Source organism: Crinia signifera, chromosome 12, assembly GCF_055691185.1.
Source record: "Crinia signifera chromosome 12, ASM5569118v1, whole genome shotgun sequence".
NCBI lineage: Eukaryota > Metazoa > Chordata > Amphibia > Anura > Myobatrachidae > Crinia > Crinia signifera.
Window position 1 is genome coordinate 72,036,220 of NC_139228.1, and position 9,565 is coordinate 72,045,784.

Consider the following 9,565-nt stretch of genomic DNA (forward strand, 5'->3'; position numbering starts at 1 on the left):
CAGCCTCTATTAAGAGGCTGCCTGGGCTCCGGAGTATCCTGAAACCGGCTCCACGTTTAGGTGGGGATCATGGGGGACAGGCGCTCCGTGATGGCGGCGGCCATTTTATGCGGAGCTTACACGCTGAGCTCCTATATGAGAGGACAGCAGCGTTGTGGCAGGCATGTTCCAAGTGGTCCCCAGTCGAGGGGGAGACACTGGAACTAGGAAATCCTACCTAAGGAGCGGCTGGCTGGGGGTGGTTGGCGCCAAAAGTCACGGACCCCGCAGCAGCAGGGACTTTTGGTCTCTTCCTTCACTCTGACTTTGGCGCCTTTCAGAACGCTTGCAGCGGAGCTGAGCTGGCTTACTGATCCTAGCAGAGTGACTTGGATTTCCTGGGCATCGCTTCCCCGCAGTTGAAACCAACAGACAGATAAGTGATTGGGTGCATTGACTCTGTATAAACGCTTGTACATTGTTGGCACTGTGTATATCGATATTTGTCACTTGCATCATGTCTGAGCATCAGGCTGTGGTTTTGGGGGAGGGAGCCCTTAGTGCACTGAGCGCGTGCAATGTTTGCACACAAAAGTTTGTCCCTGAGCAGATGGCCAAGGGGGGCTTATGTATTACTTGCGCTGATGTGAGACCCATGGGCAGTGAACCCCATAGGGCAGAGCAGAGTGAACCTGCGTGGGCCAGTGCCCTAGGCAGGTCAGTAAACGCTTTGGTGCAGCTTCTGGACAGGCAGAGTGATGTGTTGGTAGAATCACAGAGACCTATGCCATCATCTCAGCAGTCTTCTGGCTCCTTGCCTCTTACCCAGGCAGATCCTTCGCTTATTCAGGTGATGCAGGATACTGCTAAGGGGATCAACAGGTTCAGTGAAATACTGGACAAAATGGATGATGTTGCAGGGACCCCTAAAAGGTCTTATGCTATACCTACTGTGGTAGATGAGGAGGAGGGGGCGTATACTGACATCCCCTGGGATCAGGGTGATGATTTTGAAGAGACCTCTGCGGCTGGTATAGAGGACCTTATTGTAGCTGTGAAACAGGCTTTAAAACTGTCTGTGGAGGATAAGACTCCTGTTAAAGGTGTTTTTAAGCGACAGCGGAAGGAGGCTGTTACTTTTCCTTCAGATGAGGGGTTGCAGGAATTATTGGAAGGGGCTTGGAAAACCCCGGATAAGAGGCTTCAGATGCCTAAGAGATTCCTTAGTCTGTACCCCATGCCAGAGTCTCATGCTGAGCTCTGGGAAAAGGTGCCTGTGGTGGATGCTTCAGTGGCACGTTTATCCAAAGCTACGGTATTGCCTGTACAGGGCGGTGCAGCTTTTAAAGATTCTGTGGATAAAAAGCTGGAGGGAAACCTCAAGGCCATTTTTGAAGGGGTGGGGTTTACCCTACGTCCCCTTATTGCTTCAGCCTGGGTCTCTAAGGCCATGATAGAGTGGGCTGGTGAATTATGCACCATGCTGCAGGCTGACCCTGGTGCTTTGCTTATAGCAGAAAAGATTAAGGCCGCTGCAGAATATGCGGTGGAAGCAGAGGAGGAAGCTCTTAAGATGGCTACCAGAGTGTCCACAGTCTCTATTAATGCCAGGAGAGTGCTCTGGCTTAAGACCTGGGAAGCGGACAATGAGTCCAAGAAGGCCCTAGAAATGTTAGCTTTCAAGGGAAAGTTACTTTTTGGTTCTGAGCTAGAGGAGATTATAAAACAAGCCACGGGCGGCAAGAGTACATTTTTGCCGGCTCCCTCAGCAAAGCAGACATCCAGATTCGCTGCTTTTAGGCCGTCCTTTCGGCCCTCCCCTAGAGGTGGTGCGTCCTTTCGAGGACAGTCTTTCAGGGGAAAGTTTCAGTCCTCTAGGGGCAAAACTCAAAGGTCCAAGTTTGGCTCCTTCCATAAGAAGCCTGCCTCCAAAGGAGAAGACAAACCCTCCGCATGACTGTCAGGGGTTGGGCCCGACAGTGAGAAAGGTGGGGGGGCGTCTCACACACTTCAGGGACGCATGGGCTTCTCTAGACCAGGATGCCTGGGTTTTAGATGTTATTACCCAGGGTTACAAAATCCCTTTCAGAGGGTTGCCTCCGAAGAGGTTCATCCCCACATCCTTGCCGAAACAGGCGCTCCTTCGCACAGCTCTTATGAAAGCGGCTCATTCCCTTGTGGAAAAAGGGGTGGTTGTTCCGGTTCCCAGGGCAGAGTGGAAGAAGGGCTTTTACTCCACGCTGTTCCTGGTGCCCAAACCAGACGGGTCTTTCAGACCAATACTAAACTTAAAAGCCTTAAATGTCCATCTATGGGTAGACCATTTCAAAATGGAGTCTTTAAGGTCAGTACTCCTGAGTCTGGACCAGGGAGAATTTTTGGCGTCCATGGATGTTCAGGACGCATATCTGCACGTCCCCATTCACCCGGAACATCAGACCCTGTTGAGGTTTGCTATAGGAGACCTGCATTTACAATTCCGGGCGTTACCCTTTGGGCTGGCAACCGCACCAAGGGTATTCACCAAAATAATGTCAGTGATGGCGGCGGTGTTGAGGCTCAGGGGAATCACAGTAATACCCTATTTGGACGATCTCCTGTTCAAAGCAGAGTCAGCAGCCATGCTTCAGGGTCACTTGGCAGAGGCCATCAGTTTTTTACAGGTTCACGGCTGGATTTTAAATTTGCAAAAATCTCAGTTGGTACCATCACAGAGGCTCCAATTCTTGGGGGTCATTCTAGATACCCATCTCCACCGGGTATTTCTCCCGGAGGTAAAGGCCAGGGACCTGGTCACCTTAGTCCAGGAGATCCTCAGGGCTCCGAGCATCTCAGTGTGGAGGTGTCTCAAGCTCCTAGGAAAAATGGTGGCGTCATTCGAGACGCTTCATTATGCCAGGTTCCATTCTCGGGTGTTCCAATGGAACATTTTGTCAGCTTGGTCAGGGAACACTCTGACAATGAAGTCGGAGATGATAGTGCTGTCTTCGGACACTCTAGACTCCTTGAAATGGTGGACAGAAGTGGATTCCCTTCAGTGGGGCCGGTCATTACAAACCTGGGACTGGTTGGTAGTAACTACTGACGCCAGCCTAAGGGGCTGGGGGGCAGTAGTCCGGGATCTCAGGCTGCAGGGGCTGTGGACGCCAGAGGAGTCTGTATTGCCAATAAACATCTTGGAGTTGAGAGCTGTCTGGAAAGTGATTTCCTTGGCGGGAGACAGGTTACGGAACCTCCCTTTGAGGATTCAGACAGACAATGCCACAGCTGTGGCGTATCTGAATCACCAGGGAGGTACGCGCAGCAAATTGGCCATGTGGGAGGTGTCCAGAATCTTCCTATGGGCGGAACAGAATGTTCCAGCTGTATCGGCTATATTCATTCCAGGAGTAGAGAATATAGAAGCAGACTTCCTGAGCAGGGAGGAGCTCAAGGAAGGGGAATGGAGCCTACATCCTCAGGTGTTTCAACAGATCACTTGGAAGTGGGGAACTCCGGATGTGGACCTGATGGCATCCAGGTTCAATCATCAAGTGCCCAGGTTCTATTCCAGAACGAGGGATCCACCAGCGGAGGCAGTGGATGCCATGACTACTCAATGGCAGGGAGATCTTCTTTATGCATTCCCTCCAGTACCAATGTTAGCGAGACTTTTGAAAAGAATACAGGAACAGAAGGTTCCGGTGATCCTTGTGGCCCCAGATTGGCCAAGGAGGTCCTGGTACTCGAGACTTCAGAGGTTGTCTGTGGACTCATGGCGTCTGCCTCCGAGAGCAGATCTGCTAAGACAAGGACCATTCAATCACCTGGATTTCGATCGATTGATTTTGACGGCCTGGCTATTGAAGCCGCCATTTTGAAAAGAAAAGGATTTTCTGAGGCAGTAGTACAGACTATGATAAAAGCCAGGAAAGCTGTATCCTCGGCAAATTATTATAGAGTCTGGAAGACGTACATCAGATGGTGTGAGAGACGAAAGACTCACACATCTCACTTCAAGCTATCAAGAATGTTGGAATTCTTACAGGATGGGTTTTCATCGGGCCTAAGCCTTCAATCATTGAAGGTGCAGATTTCGGCCTTGTCCATCTATTTCCAAAAAAGGATAGCTATTTTGCTGGAGATTCAAACCTTTTTACAAGGGGTATCCAGATTGAAACCCCCTTACAAGCAACCAGTAGCGCCTTGGGATCTGTCACTGGTTTTGGATTGCCTTCAGAAGGCACCATTTGAACCTTTAAGGTCGGCTGACTTTAAGTTTCTCACGTGGAAGCTAGTGTTTTTGTTAGCAGTAGCATCTGCTAAAAGAGTGTCAGAGTTGGGAGCCTTGTCATGCAAATCTCCCTTCTTAATTTTTCATGATGACAGGGCTGTTCTAAGAACAGTGCCTCAGTTTTTACCGAAGGTAGTCTCTGCCTTCCATTTAAATCAGGAGATAGTTCTACCTGTGTTTCAACCCCCAGAGGGTTCTAAGAAAGGGGACAAGTTGAAGACTTTGGATGTTGTGCGTGCTTTACGCATATATGTGGACAGAGTGAAGAGTGTCAGAAAGACTGACACATTATTGGTACTGTATGACGTACACAAAATTGGTTGGCCTGCATCTAAGCAGACTATTGCCAGGTGGTTGCGATCTGTGATAGCCTTTGCATACACCAAAGTGGGTAGGCCTGTACCGGCCAGAATTAATGCGCATACCACCAGGTCAGTTGCCACCTCTTGGGCGGTTCGACATGGGGCCACAGCTGAGCAGGTTTGCAGAGCTGCCACTTGGTCATCTGTTCACACATTTGCCAAATTCTATAGATTCCATGAGTTCGCGTCGGAGGACGCATCATTCGGGCGAGCAGTGCTGAGAGCTGCAGACCTGAGTGTACCCACCCAAAGGACCGGCTCTGGAACGTCCCAGTGTTGAGCTGTGTCACCAGGACCATTGAAAGAGAAAAAGGGATTTTTGTAAACTTACCGTTCGAATCCCTTTCTCTGATATGGTCCTGGTGACACAGCGATCCCTCCCTTACGCTCAGTAAGTATGCCAGAAGTTTCATGATGTTCATGTTAAAATGGTTAAAAGTTAACAGTTGCTGTTATAAAATGTGCATATAATATGTGCAGGCGTTTGTACTGAGTTAATGTATTCCAGTGGCTTTGAAAGATTGAACTGAAGAGTCCGGGATGCAGTAGGGGAGGAGCCTACCCTCTAAAGCTTTAGGATAGGTGCCTGGCTCCTTCGGACCCTCCTACATCCCAGTGTTGAGCTGTGTCACCAGGACCATATCAGAGAAAGGTATTCGAACGGTAAGTTCTTACAAAAATCCCTTTATCAGAATTGCTTGGGACCTGAAGCATTTTGGATAACAGATTATTCTGTATGTTGGAATATTTGCATATCTTGCATTTATGTTGTATAAACACATGAAATACACACAATATATATTTTATTTGTGCATGAAACAAGGTCCTAAAACATGAAAAAAAGTTTGTGTACAATATCAGGCACTGAATGTGAATGCCAAGCAAATCATGACATCCCCAGTAGGGCCATTACAGATCATGACGTCCCCAGTAGGCCCAGTTACAGATCATGACGTCCCCAGTAGGCCCAGTTACAGATCATGACGTCCCCAGTAGGCCCAGTTACAGATCATGACGTCCCCAGTAGGCCCAGTTACAGATCATGACGTCCCCAGTAGGCCCCGTTACAGATCATGACGTCCCCAGTAGGCCCCGTTACAGATCATGACGTCCCCAGTAGTGGCCACTTACAGATCATGACGTCCCCAGTAGTGGCCACTTAGAGATCATGACGTCCCCAGTAGTGGCCACTTACAGATCATGACGTCCCCAGTAGTGGCCACTTACAGATCATGACGTCCCCAGTAGTGTCCACTTACAGATCATGACGTCCCCAGTAGTGGCCACTTACAGATCATGACGTCCCCAGTAGTGGCCACTTACAGATCATGACGTCCCCAGTAGTGGCCACTTACAGATCATGACGTCCCCAGCAGTGGCCACTTACAGATCATGACGTCCCCAGCAGTGGCCACTTACAGATCGCGTACCCAGTTACAGATCGCGTCCCCAGTAGTGCCCAGTTACAGATTGCGTCCCCAGTGGTGCCCAGTTACAGATCATGTCCCCAGTAGGTAAGTACATTTTGGAGACCATGGTTTTCGGAATAATTTGGATAACTGATATTCAGCCTGTATCTTTATCGTTTTACAGATCATCGTGTATGCACTATGTCGTTCATTCTGGGGCGCAGAGGAGTTCAAGGGAGATAGTTAACTGAGCATATTGCATAGTGTGTACCCAGCTTTAGAACTGCACTTGTGTGCACTTAGGGCAGTACGGATGGTGTATTGGTTAGCATTACTGCCTAACAGCACTGCGGTCATGAGTTTGATTCCCACCATGGCTCTAACTGTGCAGAGTTCTGTGCTCAAGCATGTATTTTCCTAAACCCTGGACTGTTCCAATGCCTTGATGACTGAGAGAGTACAGTTTTAGACTGTTACCTTAGGTCAGTGGTTCCCAAACTCATTCCTCAAGGCACTTTAAAGATTTCCTGTCTGAACAATGACATAAAGACGCATACGTGGGCAGTGTCTTCTGTGGATCTGTTGCTGTACACTAGCGATTTCTGAGCATAGACGATAATAAGACTATACGTTCTGCAGGAAAAAAATGACATTACTGAGGTGTGTGTCACAAACAGGTAAAATGCATGAATGGGAAATTCACATTTACTCAAACAAGGAATTTACAGCAGGGCCGAAACTAGGGTTTCCGGCGCCCGGGGCAAGGCAGTCATTTGGTGCCCCCCCCCCTCAGTGATGCTGGTGCGCGCCAGAGGCGTGCCAAAATTTTCGGGGGGGGTGGCCTAATTTGGGGGCGTGGCCTATAATCGCTGCTCTCCCGCGAGGCCACGCCCCCATTTTGCCGCTATGGGGGCATGACCCAGAGGCTCTGTGAGCCTCTAGCCATGCCCCCAGCCCCCTGGCTGCGGGAATAGACGCTGTGCGCATGCGCACAGCGTTTATTCCCCGCTGCTTAGTTAGCAGCTGACAGGGGGGACCGGACCAAATGACGCCTTGTCCCTGGCGCCGGAGACCCCCCCCTCCCCGCACAGTCCTCTCACCGCATCTTACTTTGACTTCGTCTGTCTCCTACTAGCGCTGCGGCGGGAAGCGCTGATGACTTCAAAAAGACTTGCCGGACGCTGATTGGCTGAATTTAGCCAATCAGCGTCCGGCAAGTCTTTTCGAAGTCATCAGCGCTTCCTGCAGCCGCGCTAGTAGGAGATGGACGGAGTCAAACATGCCGCTACAGCGTCCGACCACACACCTGTCACCGGACCTCACAGCGCCCCTAACCTCCAGCGCCCGGTGCGCGTGACCCCCCAGCCCCCCCCTAGTTACGGCCCTGTTTACAGGACAACAAAAAAAGCAAATAAGATTGTATCTTGTGCTGGAACTGTTCCATATAATAGTGCCTGGTTGTGCTCTGTTTGATCTGGCTCACACACATACTGTACATATATACACACAAAGCAATGATGACGATGAATTGTTCTCCAAAACATTGTTTACCTTCCATTGCAGAAATCTGGACTTTCTGGTATACAAAACAGAGCATCATGCTTATGTATCTCAGGGTTGCCTACCCTCCTGGAAATCGGGTTCCCCTCCCGGCCCCCTGGAAAGGGGGCAACCCTCCCGCATTGCCCTCCGACCCCAGCAAACCGCCCCTCAGAAGGGGGGTCCGTGGGTCAAATGACGCGATCGCACAGTGAATGCATAAAATACTTTTTTTTTGCTCCTAACAATGGCCCTGCCCACTGCCTTACTGAGCTGGCTGCCCTCTCCCGGAGAGGGCAGCCAGAAAATAGACAACCTTGGTGTAACTGGTGGCAGAGTAACCCCGCCCAGAAGCAGGGTAACCCTGCCACCAATCACAGGGCAGTATATATTTTGTAACGGTTAGCATTACAACTTCACCGCACTGAAGTCATGGGTTTGATTCCTATCATGGCTCTAACTGTGTGGGTTTTCTCTGGGCACTCCAACTTCCTCCCACAATCCAAAATATATTGCTAGGTTAATTGACTCCCAACAAAAATAACCTAGCGTGTATGTGTGTACATGCTAGGATGTGATTGACAGAGGCGGACGCCGGGGTGTGCGACACAATATCTGAGGGAGTGGTCCGGACAACACAGTCCCCAATTACGCTGCTAGAATTGTCCTCGGAACCCATCCTACGGTCTGTGCCATCTCTCATGATATAAATTCCAGTCGTTCTATCCTTTTCTAAATGCCACTGTGGGTTATGCCTCATATCACTAATTCTCCATGTGTCCTACGCTCTGCTGCAACTTCTATCTCTGATCTACTATACATTGTATGGAGAGGTGCTACTTGGCTGAGGGTTCATAGAACTAAGGGGCAATTCAGACCTGATTGCTGCTGAGCGAATAGGAAGAGGCCAGCGACCAGGTAGACGCGGCCCGGCTACAGTGAAATACCGCCTTGTGAAGTAATAGTGTACGCTGTGCGAATAGACGTGTACAGCTGGAGAAGACTTTGTAGCCCAGCAAAAATGTCCAAAACCCTTCTTCAGACGCTCAACATCAAATTATTTTTTTCACTTGGCGCCAGTCGTAGCCAGAGACTTACTTAGCAGGTGCAATGAATACAGTCATATCCGGTCTGGAGCTGACCTCACACACCCTCTCCTAAAACCGCTTGTGCACTCCTGTGTTTTCTCCTAGGCACGCCTAGCGGTTGTTCTGACACACGTGTGTGTTTTTCTTTGACGGGGCTGGTTTGGGGGTGCCCTGCACCCAATCTTACGGACTTGCCCGATGAGGTGACCTGGGTATACGTGGAGAGGCCCATAAACTGTGGTCAAATTTATGCCAACAACCTGTTACATAGTAGTAATATTTGGATAGTGCCCATGTTTTTTTCTGTGTGTTTTAATGTCAAAATGATTTTGTTTGTATGTTGTGCAGGTCAGGGCTATTAGTGACTGTTGTATGTGTTCCTTGAAGCGTGAAAGCTGCGGTACACACAGATGGCATTGTATAATCTTGTAATTAACACTTTCAAAACACTCATTCAATCCTCGCCTCTCCTAGAATCTCCTCTCTCCCTATGCGTCAGATTGCCTCCTTGCCCTCACTGCTGCAACAGAGAGGAAGAGATGCGAATCCTGACTGGCACAGCCAGTAGATCAGGCCCGATCCACCTGTGGCTCTCCAGCTGTTGTAAAACTACAAGTCCCAGCATGCCTTGCCACAGTTCTGCTATTCGGGAATGCTACAGGTGGGTCAGGCCTGTATTAGAGTGATGCGGTGTATACTGTACAATACGAGCAAAAACTAAAAAAATCAGAGGCTCAGAACTCACCATAAACAGTGGGGTTTAAGTTATATATTGATCAATACAAAGGACCCCAAGTTAATATCTATCATTCAGCTAAATATATTTGAAACAATATAACCCTAAGGAGCACGTGGGAAGCATATAGATGGGTACGTGTAATGCAGTGAACTAAAAATAAGACGTTCAGACAAAAA